The following is a 14,900-nucleotide window of genomic DNA, read 5'->3' on the forward strand; positions in this document are numbered from 1 at the left end:
TCAGTTCAAGAATTTAAAAATATCTGTTCCTAAACACATTACTATGAACTTTTAGAACACCAAACCTAAAGTGAATATCTTAAATCTTCCAGAAAGAAAACCAAGCCTGCCACAAAAAAACAATCCAGACTAGCATCTGATTTCTCATTAGTAACAGTGGGTGCTGGAAAACAACGGCCTAGGGGCACCTGGATGGCTCAGTTGGTTAAGCAACTGCCTTTAGATCGGGTCATGATCCCAGGGTCTGGGATCGAGTCCCACATTGGGCTCCCCACTCCACAGGAAGCCTGTTTCTTCCTCTTCCACTCCCCTGTTTGTGTTCCCTCTCTCACTGGGTCTCTCTCTCTCTCTCTGTCTGTCAAATAAATAAATAAAATCTAAAAAGAAGAAAACAATGGCCTCATGCTTTCAAATGTCAAAGGGAAAATAATTTTTGACCTATTGCGGTAAGATGATATCTTGAAGGATTCATCTGTATGTTTCCTGTGTGTTTCTTTCCCCCTTTACTTACTTGAACCCCTAGGGCCTTTCCTTCTACCACTCAGTCCTACTCAAGAGAGTCATGAGTCACCCACTTTGGAAGCAACAACAAAGAGTATAAAATTAAAAGGAAAAAGCCTTTAGACAAAGGATCAGACAGAAAGATATATCAGCATGCTTGCAGAGCTAGCTTTTCCACACCGAAGACTAGGGAAATTATTAACTGGAGAAGGGAAGAAAAAGTCGGAGGGACCACCTCACAAAGGAATGAAGAATACTGCAGATTTAAGAGGGGCAGTTGGTAGGATGGGGAAAGCCTCTTGTCACAGGTGTCAGCTGGTTGCCTGGAAACTGATTTGGTGCTGAGCTGTCCACACCAGTTGCAGTCTCTGGTGAAGAGCTCCGCCCTTCTAGTCTAATGGCTGATCATTGCCCGCTGAGTGTCCAGTTGGGCTGGGACACACATTAGCACAAGTGGACTATCCACTGTCTAATGTGGTATGCCTGAGACATTTTGTGGGGTTTTGGTGAAGTGAACAGAAAACATTTTCCTCTGATCAAGACAAGGCTGTGCAAAACCAGTTGAAAATTACCCTATTCCAGATACACTTAAATACTATACCCAACCAAACTATCAAAGGCACTGACAAAACTGAGCTATTTTGAGACATTTCGTATCTCCCTTTAACACCATTGTTAGGGAATTACTTGATCTCTTAGCAATATTGGGAGGGAACTGAGAAAGAGGAAGATACGGTGTTCAGGAAGTAGTAGATGCCAGAGAAAGCAGCAGTGAAGGAAAGTTCCAGTATTTCAGAGTGGTGGCTGCCACGCAGGACTAGAAAATAAGTTTTTTTTTTTACTTTTTAAAAAATATTTATTTATTTATTGTTTGAGAGAGTGTGTGTGCATGGGGGCATAGAGGGGCAGAGGGAGAGGGAGAGAGAGAATCTTATGCAGACGCCACACTGAGTGCAGAGCCCAATGCAGGGCTGAGTCTCACAATGCTGAGATCATGATCTGAGTTGAAACCAAGAGTCAATGCTTAAGCGACTGAGCTACCCCAGGTGCCTCCCAAATAACCCATTCTTAAAGAAGCAGAAGGATGGATCTCTCTGGAACAGAGCGAAGTCTTTGGGAGGGTGGTCTCTGTTAGAAAGGGAAGCTTGATGAAAGAGGTGGTAGATGGACCAAATGTTTGTGTCTCCCTGAAAATTCGTATGTTGAAATCCCATTCCCCAATGTGATGGTATTAGGAGTTGGAGCCTTTGGGAGGTAATTAGGAGTAGATAAAATTGTGAGGGTGAAGCCTTCACAAATAAGGTTGGTGCCTTTATGAGAGTCACAAGAGTTTGCTTCCTCCTCTCTGCTCTCTACCATGTGAAGACACAACAAGAAGGTGCAGTCTGCAACTGGGACAGGGTCCTCACCAGAATCCAACCATACTGGCACCCTGATCTTGGACATCCAGGCTCCAGCACTGTGGGAAACATGCTTCTGTTATTTAAGCCATCCCACCTATCGTGTGCTGTTCCAGCAGCCGGGACTGACGAAACAGATGGTATGATGGCATAGATCGTATAATGGAAAGGATCAGCCAAACGTGAGTGCTTTAAGGGGTGGGGGGACATTTAGAAACTTAAAAATAAAACTCCACAAGAAAAAGATATCTAAATATACAGCAAACTCAAATGCATAATGGTTTGCAGAAATTTTTATAAATTGTAAGAAAAGAAAATCCATTTGACTTTGAGGAAAAGAAATCCTCCTACTGATCCTGAGTTTCTGTCATTTGGCCCAGTACAGAACTGAAAGTATTTCCGGCACATAAGTTGGGCCAGCGTTCGCACGGGCCGACTAACACAAAAACTGCTTTTTTGGCTCGCAAGGAAGACTTGACTGTGGTAGCAGAACAGAATGCAAATTGGTAATCATGATAATGTAAAAGGATAGTTGACAGAAGGAGGGCCACAGCAGGAGGGAGAGAGCCAGAAGAAAGAACGGGGCACCAAGATATTTCATTAAGCTGGGAAGCAATAGAAAAATGCTAAGAGTTGGTGACACACAAGACACAGAGGTACAGGTATATCACCTTCAGTTACAAAGGAAACCAGTGGGGGAAAAAAAATACAAGCTAGACATCCAAACGTTGACTGTCTTAGCCAGTTTGAGCCGCTAAAACAGATTCTTGTACACGGAGGAGCTTAAACAACAGAAATTTATTTCTCACAGTTCTGGAGGCTGGGAGAGGCAAGATCAAGGCACGGGGAGGTCCAGAACCTAGATGAGGTGTTCTTCCTGTTTGCAGGGGACCCTGTTCTTTTTATATCCTCATGGTGGAGAGAGGGAGGGAAAGAGCAAGGGAGAAAGGGATGGAAGGTGAGAAGAGAGAGAGAGAGAGAGTTCTTTTGTGTCTCTTCATCTTATAAGGGCACTAATCCCATCACAAGAGCCCACCCTTATGATCTCATTACCTCCCTAAAGACCCCACCTCCTGACACCATCACAATGGAGATTAGGGTTTCAACATATGGGGTTGGGGGGGGACATAAATATTCATTCCGTAGCATTGACTCCTGAGGCTGGAGAGAGGTGGAGAGACTACTGTTTTTTACTATAAACATCTCTATGCTCTTTGATTTGTTATTTCAAACACATACTGTTTTGATTAAATATTGTAGATGCATTGCAGGAATCACCTCCTCCATGAAATCTTCTCTGACCTCTCCCCACCAGTAGAGTCAGACACTCTCATTTATGCCCTAGTTGTACTTATACCACGTGTTAGGGCCTGGATTGTGTCCCCCAAATGCATGTTGATGGCCCTAACCATCCATGTGACTATATTTGGAGATAGGGCCTTTAGAGAGGTAACTAAGATTTAAAAAAGTCATACTGGTAGAGGGCTGATGAAGAGAACTAGTGTCCTTATACACCAGAGTTCTCTATACCATGTGGGACACAGCTAAAAGGCAGCTTTCTGAAAGTCAGGAAGACTGAGCTCACCAGAACCTGGCCATATTGGTATGGCCTTACCTTACAGAACTCTCCGGAACTGTGAGAAAACAAATTTATGTTGTTTAAGCTACCCAGTTGATGGTGTTTTGTCATGACAGCCCAAGGTGACCGGTACTACCCATGTTCTACCACTGTGATTTGATACATGTCTATCTCCTCTTTTAAAATCTAGACTTCTTGAAGGCAAAGACCCATAGTCACATAACTGCCATATATTGAGGGCTTACTAATTGCCAATCAATGTAAGAGACACAACACGATATCATTTAATCCTTACAATTTCTCAAGGTCAGAGCTATTATCCTCATTTTATAGATAAAGAAACTAAGGTTTGATGAAATTATATGGTTTGTCTAATTTCATTAGGACCCATCCCCACCTGGCTCCACATCTCCATAATACTGCCTTCACCATCATCTGTGTTTCTTTGCCTCCTCATGGTTCCCACACAGCTGGCTTTGAGAGGGTGTTAGTTTCCTGAATAAATGCATTCTAATCTCTTTAAGGGAAAAGGACACTGTTTCTCTTTACAATAATGAAATTGCTAAACTTGATGTTCTTGAACATTCCCACCTCCCACGATAATCAAATAAAATAACATAAAATAAAATGAGCTTAAAAGCTCCTTCAGACAGATTATCTACATAACTGGTGGAGCTTAGTGCAAAATGAAATTGCAGGGCCTCTTGGTCAAAAGTTATTAAGAATTTCAAGAGCTTCCAGGTTGGTGAACACATGGCGGTTCAGAGAGAGTGGCATACCCAGAGAGCATGGCAGCTCCTTCCCACCTACCTTGCCCTATGCATCTCTTCCATCTGAATATTCCTCAGTTAAACTCTTATAATAAACTGGTAAACATTGCCCATTTTACACACCCACCTTGCATTATTCATAGAACAACCCACCCTAGTGATCTCTTCCCAGTACTATGTTGAGATATTCTTTTTCCTTTTGCAGCCTCAGTGTCCTCCATTGTGTGGCTTATTCAGTCAGTTCCTGCTAACGTTTCCAGTCTTTTATTACTACCATAGAGTTACAGTGAATTAAAAAAAAAAAAGGAGGAAGAAGAGGAATTTCAAGATGGCAACAATAGAGCAGACCTTCTACACATAGGACCTTGGGTGACTGCACAGCCATATGCTCACAAATCCAGCCCACCCCATGATATCTCCCTCTACCTTTCTTTGAGATCAGTCATAGACCCAGTTTCTAGCCACCCCATATGAAATTGTTATGTTCAGATGGGGTGAGAGTAATTTGGATAGGAGCTCATCACACACTCATTTCTCCTTTATTTTTCTGTTTCCTGGAAATGTTCCATTTGCTCATCAAGAATCAGCACTTGAGAAACAGAGAATTCTTTTTTATTTTATTCTATCTTATTTTATTTATTTATTTATTTATTTGTCAGACAGCGTGAAAGTGAGAGTGAGCGAGCACAAGCAAGGAGAGCAGCAGGCAGAGGGAGAGGGAGAAGCAGGCTCCCCGCAGAGCAGGGTGTCCAATGTGGGGCTTGATCCCATCATGACCTGAGCTGAAGGTAGACGCTTAACCGACTGAGTCACCCAGGCATCCCAAGAAACAGAGAATTCTTAACAGACAATGCAGAGTGGCACTAGTCGACAACAACAAATATTTGTGGAATGTGATAATCTGGTGAAGGGTCTGAGTGCCTAGGACCCACATTTTTGAAATTTTCTCCTTTATAAAGGGCAAATACCCAAAACTCCACATAAATATATTACAAAATGAGAAGACATATTAATCACAGGAGATTAAAACATTTGGTCCATTGCCTTACAATCTCCTTAATCTTTGAATATATTTAAGTGTTGGCATCAAAGTTGCCAACTCTAGCAGAATGATTCCATATGGAATACTCCATTTTCATCTAGTGGTTGTGGAGCATTAAACCAAGAATTGCAAATCCAGTGCCTCAAGGAGCCAGATAAGAACTGCGAGATCTGCCAACTGTGGCCTTGAGCAGCTGGAGAGCACAACCAGATCTCTGTTACAGCTGTTCCCCTAATCGGGTAAGCTCGTTCTTACCTCATAGGAATATGAGCTAATAGGGTCAAACCTTCTGAACTGTCAAGCACCATTAGAAACTAGTGTATTCCAATTTCATGTGTTAGCAGCTAACTTTAATAATTAAAAAAATCTGGGGCACCTGGGTGGCTCAGTGGGTTGGGCCGCTGCCTTTGGCTCAGGTCATGATCTCAGGGTCCTGGGATCGAGTCCCGCATCGGGCTCTCTGCTCGGCAGGGAGCCTGCTTCCTCCTCTCTCTCTCTGCCTGCCTCTCTGCCTACTTGTGATCTCTCTCTGTCAAATAAATAAATAAAATCTTTAAAAAAAAAAATCTTTTCTGGTCAAATGAAAATTGCCTGGGGGCTAGAAATGTTCATGGGCCCTTAGTTTGAGTCCTACATGACAAAAGACTTCTTTTATCATAGAGTCCTAAGAAAACCAGAGTCCCACAAATAAACCTATCATTCACGAGAATGAGTTACTAGGATGTCTGAATTAGGAGGAACAAAATTTCTCTGGCAGTGGCTCACAAATTCACCACTCCAGGGGACACTTGGCAATGTCCGGAGACATTTTTGGTTGTCGTCATGGAGAGGAGAGTGGGAATGCTACTGTCATCTCGTGGGAAGGATGGCACTAGGGATGCTGCTAAACATCCTACAATACAGAGAACAGCCCCACAGCAAATACTCATCCAGCCAAAATAACAACAGTGCTGAGGCTGAAGAACCTGCTCGTAGACAATGATTTACCCTCAGAATGTGGTTTTCAGTCCACAGTTTAAAATTCAGATCCTTGAGGGGGAAGACCTGTGCTCTGAAAACTATAAAACACTGATGAAAGAAATTGAAGATGACACAAATGCAAAGATAGTCCATGTCCATGGATTGGAAATACAAATATTGTTAAAAGTCCCATACTACCCAAAGGAACATACAGGTTAAATGTAATCCCTAACCAAAATACCAATAGCATTTTTTTTAACAGAACCAGAACAAACAATCTTAAAATGTATACAAAATGAAAAAAGACCCCAAATAGCCAAAGCAGTCTTAAAAAAGAAGAACAAAGTTGGAGGTACCACCATCCCAGATTTCAAGCTATACTGCAAAGCTGTAAGCAATCAAAACAGTATGGTACTGGCACAAAAATAGACACAAAGATCAAGAGAACGGAATAGAGATCCCAGAAATAAACCCACAATTATTTGGTTAACTAATCTTTGACAAAGGAGGCAAGAATACACAATGGGAAAATGACAGTCTCTTCAACAAGTGGTGTTGGGAAAACTGGACAGCAACATGCCAAAGAATGAAACTGGACCACTTTCTTACACCAGACACAAAAATAAACTAAAAATGCATTAAGAACCTCAATGGGGGGGCGCCTGGGTGGCTCAGTGGGTTAAAGCCTCTGCTTTCGGCTCAGGTCATGATCCCAGGGTCCTGGGATCGAGCCCCACATCGGGCTCTCTGCTCAGCAGGGAGCCTGCTTCCTCCTCTCTCTCTGCCTGCCTCTCTGCCTACTTGTGATCTCTGTCAAATAAATAAATAAAATCTTTAAAAATAAAAAAAAAAATTAAAAAAAGAACCTCAATGGGAGACCTGAAACCTAAAAAATCCTACAAGAGAGAGATCACAGGCAGTAACTTCTCTGACATTTGCTGTCACAATCTTTCTAGATATATCCCCTGAGGCAAGGGAAACAAAAGAAAAAATAAACTACTGGGACTACATTAGAATAAAAAGCTTCTGCTCAGCAAGGGAAACAACCAACAATACTAAAAGACAAGCTACTGAATGGGAAGAGATATTTATAAATGATATATCTGGTAAAAAGTTAGTACCCAATATATATAAAGATCATATACAACTCAACACCAAAAACCAAATCATCCAATTTTAAAAATGGGCAGAAGACGTAGACATTTCTCCAAAGAAGACATCCAGATGGCCAAACAGACATATGAAAAGATGCTCATCATCATTCATCATCAAGGAAATGCAAATCAAAACCACAATGAGATATCACCTCACACCTGCAAGTTCCAAGTGTTAGTGAGGATATGGAGAAAAAGGAGCCTTGTGCGCTGTTGGTAGGAATGCAAACTGGTGCAGCCACAGTATGGAGGCTCCTCAAAAAGGTAAAAACAGAATTACCATATGATTTCGCTTCTGGGTATTGACTCAAATAATATGGAAACACTAATTTGAAGGGATATATGCACCCCTATGTTTATAGCAGCATTATTTACAATAGCCAAAATATGGAAGCAGTGCAAGTGTCCATCGATAGATGAATGGATAAAGAATGGATATATATATCCATACATATACATATATACAATGGGATAGTACTTGGCCATAAAGATGAATGAAATCTTGTTATTTACAACATGGATGGATCCAAAGGGTACTATGTATGTTAAGTGCAGTCAGTCAGTCAGAGAAAGACAAATACCATATGATTCCACTCAAATGTGGAATTTAAGAAACAACAACAACAAAAAAGAACAAAGGAAAAAAGAGACAAACCGAAAAACAGACTCTTAAATATAGAGAACAAATAGGGGTGGGGGATGGGTGAAATGCGCGATGGGAATTAAAGAGCACACTTATTATGGTGAGCACTGAGTAATGTATAGAATTGTTGAATCACTCCATTGTGCATCTGAAAGTAATACAACACTGTTAATTATGCTAGAATTAAAATTTTTAAAAACATAAAATAGATGTGAACCAATAGAAAAAAAATGCAGAACCTTGGACGCTAACCCAGACATCTCAGTTATAAGCTCTGAAAATAACACGCAATGTGTGCATTTTAGAAATTATCCCAGGTGATGTTAATATATGCTAAAATCTGAGAGCCACTGAACTGAAACAACAGATTTTAAAGAACTCATTTAAATCTATAGAACTACCATGGCATGCTCGCTCAACAAGGACGCATGTTCAATAATGACAGAGAAAACTTTCACTTTTAAGTTGCAAAATACTGCACACAGCCAAAGCAATAGTATCAGAAGAATCCGCCCACGATCACAACCTGTTCCAAAAAGATAGGAGAAGTTATAAAGAAGAAAAACTGCCATCATATCCTTACCCTCCAAGCACAGAAGATAATTTCTTAGATTGCTAAAAGTATTTTTTAAAGTTTATCAATAAGAAAAACAAAACAGCTATAAAAATCACAATTTCAGAAGCAGTCCATATTCCTTAGGCTTTGCAAATTCAAGCATTTGAAATCAGGATACGATGAAATTAGAGACTACAGACATCCTTACTACCATCGGCACGCATCACAGCAACTGGAAACGAGTTGAAGCTTCATAAGCCAATCTATATTGTAGGTTTGTTTGTCATTTCCCACTGAAATACTAATACTATATATTTTAAAGGAAACAATGCCTGGACCCCTATCTTTCATGTGATGTATTAGAAGCTTCCCTGCCGTAGAAAAGCCAATAGCTACTCTTCTCTTCTATGGCCCACTAAGTTCCCACTGGTCACAGAAGTGTGTCCAGCCCTGAAAGATCGAGCATGCGTAGCCGCCATCATCCCTGGTGGACATAAGTGGAAAACTCAGCCCAGAAGCATAAACAAGGGTAAGGGGAGTTTTGTCCCAGGGCTGATGCAACAAGACTTCCAAGGCTGTGAACTCAGACAGAAGGTCTGAGATATGGAGTTTCCTGCACTGTAAAATTATTGTCTTGTATGCTAGTGTAAATCTTTTCTGATTTGAAGCATAAAAGGCATCTTTGCAGGCCAGCCAGATCACCAAACTCTAGAAAGATCTCTGGAAGATCAAGGGAGACAAGGGGGAAAATGGGGAGCTGTTCCACACTCTGGCAAACTTAACCTCGTTTCTAGCCTTTGTGGTGCTCTTTTTCATTGCTTTTGAAGAAAACCAAAGGAAAATTGGTCATGCCTACACCAGATTGTCATTATAGCCTATCTACAAATCCAGATGAGCTTCTGAGGTCTGATCCAAACCAGGGTGGGGGGAAAGGCTGAGAGACATTGCTTACCCTGAGCAGTAGGTGGGGGGCTCACTTCTGGAAGCAGCACTATGACCAGAAGTCCACAGAGGAAGTCATCAGAGCCTTTAGGATGGAAAGGAGCCCTCAGAGACCTCTCCTTCTCTCCCAGCCTCACCCTTCATGACGTCCACCCAGCCCTTTATTCATTTCGGGAACTCTCCTATCACCTTCCAATGCCTCTCCTGCATGTCTTTCAAGGCTTTCTGCCTCCTCTCCAAAAGATAAATATTCAGACCTCATTCTTCCCAGTTCTTTCAGGTAGAGGAGATGGATGTAACAAACTCCCTACCTCTGTAAGGGTTCAAATATGTTACCCTCAAATATGCCGCTCCGACATATTGATTATTTTGAATTAAGGACTCAAGAAACAGCTGGTATAAGGACATTCTGACCCTCTCTATGCCCCTGAAAGCAGGAAACAAGTCTCCCACATACCAGGAGGGTAAAAGGCACCCTTATCACCAGAGATAAGGAATTTAGGGCCAAGAATACTGTATAAACAAACCTTGTTACTTCTTCGCCATTTTACCAGCCCTAGTCCAAATGTTTTTGTCTTATCAATTCTTCACATATTTATTGTTTTTCTAAAAGGTATGAAACCTTCCTACTTTGGCTACTTCCCTGAGTCTCATATCTCTGGGGATCCCACCACATACCCATGTCATTAAATTTGGTTTTCACCCCAAAACCTAGAAAAGTGGAAGAATAATTATTTTTCTTCCCCTATGTCTCTTTCCAGAAATTATTTACATTGTAGATGTCAAAAAAGGTAACACTCCAAAATAATTGATCTCTAGAGGTAAATTTTCAAGAAATAAATCTCCCAAATGGAGGTGATCTTATACCCCTCTAATCATTGTAGGTAGTCAGAAATATGAGCCAGGGAGGGAGGGAAGGAGAAGCCCGCAGGAGATCTTGTAAAGACAGGTTAGCTGGTGAGGAAACAGTTCTCCATAAAGAAATGGAGATGCCTGGGTGACTTAGTCAGTTAATCGCCTGACTCCAGCTCAGGTCCTGACCTCGGTCCTGGGATTGAACTAGCTCCCAGCTCAGCAAGGAGTCTTCTTGTCTTTCTTCTTCTGCTCCTTCCCTGATCATTCTCTCTCTCTCTCTCTCTCTAATAAATTAATTAAATCTTAAGAAAAAAAGAAAGAAATGAAGATGCCTTTTCCCAAACTTATGCTTGAAAACAGAAAAGTTGGAAAGCTTTCTTCCTGGAGACTGTGGTTGTAGAGAGCAAGATGGAGTCACTCATGTCAAGCAGTGACATAAGCAGTCAGGGGCATTGCACCTAAGACCACATACTGCCCAAACCAGCACAGGCTGATGATACCCAGAACTGATACCCAGCAGAACCAGAGGAGTCCTGCAAAGAGTCAAGACTGATTAAGCGTCTTTAAAAAGGGAGGACTTTGGCAGCCAGTGTCAGACTCCCCAGAGGCTGATCCATTCACGTCTCACCATATTGAAAAGGCAACAGCCCCCAAAGTCTCTGCCAGATAGATCTCTGAACACAACAGACAGTCTGCATAAAAAGTAGCCTGTGCTTAGGGCTGACCCAGACCAGACTGTGGCCTCATCGCAGCCCTGCCCTCAAATCCTGACCTCATGTTTGGTTCCTTGACTTCTTACCCTTTATTGTATCTTGCTTGTGTTGTGACTCTGTACTGTGCTTTGCTTTGTGTGATGTATACCAGGCCAAGCTAAAGGCATGGTGAAATGTCATTGAGTTTGGAATCCCGACCCTGCTTTACAATGATGTTAACCTTGCTGTAGGATCGAATGAAGCCAACGTTATGGAAACGCACGACTCCTGTGTGGACCTTCACAGCATACTTGCGACAACAGTACAAATGCCTTTACCTTCAAAAACCACAATGGCAAAATTCAGAGGACAGCGCACCCCGACCCAAAAAGGCAGTCATTTTCCATGACCTTTGCCCGTGGGATGAGGGGAAATCAGAAAATCTGTACATCACTTGACTTCTCTATGAATGCCCTTGCTCACCTACGAAGCCAAACCGCGCCTGCGCACGCAGCACAGAGATCCGCGGTCGCGTTCACTAATTTTACCTCAACAAACAATCGTGGGCTGTTATGTAAGGAACAGTTGTTGTTGTTGTTGTTGTAATAAATGTTAAGTTATGGGTCAGAAAATGTGGCCATGTTTGCAAAAGCATTAAGAGAATGATCAGTGGACAAGGGCTGTAGTTCCGGGTGACAACCCAGAGGAGAACCTGCACTGAGTGCCATCTCCTGCCCTCCACGTGGTGTGATCCCAGTGAAGACAAGGGAAGCTAGGTCCAATGTCCCGGAGTGGTTTACAACTGAAGACCACTCAGGTGGCCAAGAGTTCCCTCAACAGAGAAGGAGAGGAACCCCAGCTGGCGAGGGGGTGGGGGGATTCCTGACTCAAAGATCAACTTCAATCTTAAGCCAGAGACTCATGAGAAAGTTGAGCTGTGAGATGTGTAGCATGAGGGTTATGCCCACCATTCAGGAAACAGGTTGAGTAAAAAGAAGAATATAGTGAGAAAAGAACTATTTCAGAAGATAAGAGAGATGTAGTAGTTAGGTCAAAGTTGAGCGCTAATGTGCTTCTCACCGGAAACTAAGCTGTATGTAGGCAAGTCTTACTCATGGCCATCTATACCCAGCACCTAGAACAACGCAGAGCACCTATTAGGCACTGCGTTGCTGCCCAAGGAATGAGATCCTGAGCAGCCCTTGTGAAAGTTGCTGATGACGTCATCAACAGTGATGCTCAGGAGGAAAGGCACGCGGTGGGGCCGTGCGGGTGGGGCTCTCCGAAGGCAGGTGTACCGGCCAGAAGGTGAGGCAGAGCATTTGGCTAACTGTGAAGGGAGGTACGCACTTGCTGGAGGAGGGAAGGAGAGCTGGTTGCAAGGGCAGCAGCAACAGCAGCCGGACAAGGGGCGAATTTGTTTAGGTGGAGCAGAAAAGTGGTGTAAGCAGCCCAGTTCCCCGGGGCTTCAGCCCAGGGGCTCATGAGGCTGAGGCTATGACCAAATGGAAATGCGAGGACAGAGTTAGCAGAAGAAAGGTGTAGAGCTGGGACAGATGGGTCAAAAAAGCAAGCTGGGGCTGGACTAGCTCTTTGGCCTTCCCCAGAAAAGAAGAGGAGGAGAGGGCGTGAGAGCACAAAGGACAGACGAGTATCTCACCCCCAAATCAGACATCCAGACTCCCCATGACGTTCTCAATTTTGATTCATTTTGTTTTCACTAAAGATGATCTCTGCCTTGGTTCTCTGCAAAATAGACCTTTTGGAATTTGTAAGTGGTTGATTTTTGGATGTGATTCCTGGAGCAAGAGGGCAAGACAGGAAAAGGGAATGGAGAAGGTGGGAGAAACAGTATACAGATATGAGACTGAGCCAGCCATGGCTAAGGGCAGTGGGTGTCCGTCCTGCCAGGACCTCCCGGAGAGCTAAGGAAAGGCACCTCCAAACTGTCTACCGAGGAGATAACATGGGGAGCTGTCATTAACTTACCCACTCTTCTGGGCTGTGCATGAACAAGCCCAGGGTGACTTCATATAGGTGGGTGTCCCATACCTCGGCATCAGCAAAACCCCAGGCCAAGAGTGAGAGGTTCACTGCATAGGCTCAAGTGTGTCTGCACAAGGCCCATCAAAGCCCACAGGAAACTGGCCGAGGCAGCAGTGGTTGGAGTAGGAGGTGGGGCCAGGAGCTGGGGATATGGGATACAGCCCACGCCTTGATCCTCTCTGATCTGTAAGTGTCCCACCTGCCGGAAGTCCAATCCTTCACAGAGTCCTGTCAAGGTGGTGGCTGGTTGCAATAATACACAAGGGCTAGTGAGATAAGGTGCAGCTGGTCCCCAAACCATTACTAATATTTAAGACTTCCCTTCTTATGATATAGTTAGGTTCTGAAACTTTGCAAATTAGAAACATTCGCACAACTTTTCTTATTTTTTTAAATGATTTTTATTTGTTGATTTGAGAGAGAGAGAGAGAGCAAGATAGAGAAAGCACAAGTGGAGGGTCAGAGGGAGAGGGAGAAGCAGACTCCCCACTGAGCAGGGAGCCCGACTCGGGTGTCGATCCCAGGACCCTGAGATCATGACCTGAGCTGAAGGCAGACACTTAGCCAACTGAGCCATCCAGGCACCCTTCTAGCAACCTTTTAAAACCCTGATGCGGGGGTGCCTGGGTGGCTCACTCAGTTAAGCCGTCTGCCTTAGGCTCTGTCATGATCTCAGAGTCCTGGAATCGAGCCCCTTGTTGGGTTCCCTGTTTGGTGGGGAGTCTAGTTCTCTCTCTCCCTCTGTCTGTCTCCACAGATGGCTCTCACTCCTTCTAGAATAAATAAATAAAAATTTCTAAAAAATAAAAAAAAATTTAAAGTAAAATAAAACCCTGATGCCTAGGCTATTGCCCAGATGGTAAGTCAATAATTCTCTAAATTAGAAAATTAACACAGTGACTATACTTAACAATACTGTATTGCATATTTAAAAGTTGCTGAGAGAGCTTTTAAAAGTTCTCATCATGGGGCGCCTGGGTGGCTCAGTGGGTTAAGCCGCTGCCTTCGGCTCAGGTCATGATCTCAGGGTCCTGGGATCAAGCCCCGCATCGGGCTCTCTGCCCAGCAGGGAGCCTGCTTCCCTCCCTCTCTCTCTGCCCGCCTCTCTATCTACCTGTGATCAATCTCTGTCAAATAAATAAATAAAATCTTAAAAAAAAAAAAGTTCTCATCACAAGAAAAAAGATTTGTAAGTACATGCAGTGATGGATATTAACTAGATTTATTGTGCTGATCGTTTTGTGACCTACACAGTTACCAAATCATTATATTATCCACCTGAAACTAATATAATATGTCAATTAAATATCAATTTAAAAAAAACATAGGAAAAAGAAAACAAACATCAATGATAACATTACTTAATCTGCAGGTAACACTCAAATTTCACCAGTTGCTCTCTACTGTCCTTTTCTTGCCCAGGATCCAAGTCAGGTTAAAGGGCATCCAGTTGTCCAGTGTCCTTAGTCTCCTCTAATCTGTAACATTGCCTCAGTCTTTTCCTTATCATGACCTTGACACTTGGAACTTGTAAGTAAATCATTTATTTGGGAATGGTTGGTTATTCTATGGAATGTTTCTCAGTTTGGGTTTTCTGATATCTCATGATTACATTGAGGTTATACATTTTTGGCAAGAATGTTATAGAATATTGCAAGAATCTCGTGCATTTTACCATGGTCATATGATGGTGCTGTGTCTCATTGGTGGTGATGCTATCCTTGATCACTTGGTGAAGGCAATGTCTTCTGGTTTTCTCT

At 42.9% G+C, this 14,900-nt stretch overlaps 1 long non-coding RNA gene across 7 annotated transcripts in view; it reads left to right on the plus strand.

Moving 5' to 3' along the window:
- The window catches only part of LOC309844763, a 57,104-nt gene that overhangs the window by 10,776 nt on the left and 31,428 nt on the right, over window positions 1-14,900 (plus strand). For 3 of the 7 annotated variants that reach the window (XR_014300877.1, XR_014300878.1, XR_014300880.1), the window contains 2 exons: window positions 1,867-2,083; window positions 11,346-11,726. The exons of 2 other annotated variants lie outside the window; for them this stretch is intronic. This is a non-coding gene — a long non-coding RNA (uncharacterized lncRNA). Of the gene's footprint in view, window positions 1-1,866; window positions 2,084-11,345; window positions 11,727-14,900 lie in introns of those variants that run through there. 2 more of the 7 variants (XR_014300879.1, XR_014300881.1) reach the window with 1 other exon arrangement.

This window comes from Mustela nivalis (assembly GCF_964662115.1).
Source record: "Mustela nivalis genome assembly, chromosome: 12".
Lineage (NCBI taxonomy): Eukaryota > Metazoa > Chordata > Mammalia > Carnivora > Mustelidae > Mustela > Mustela nivalis.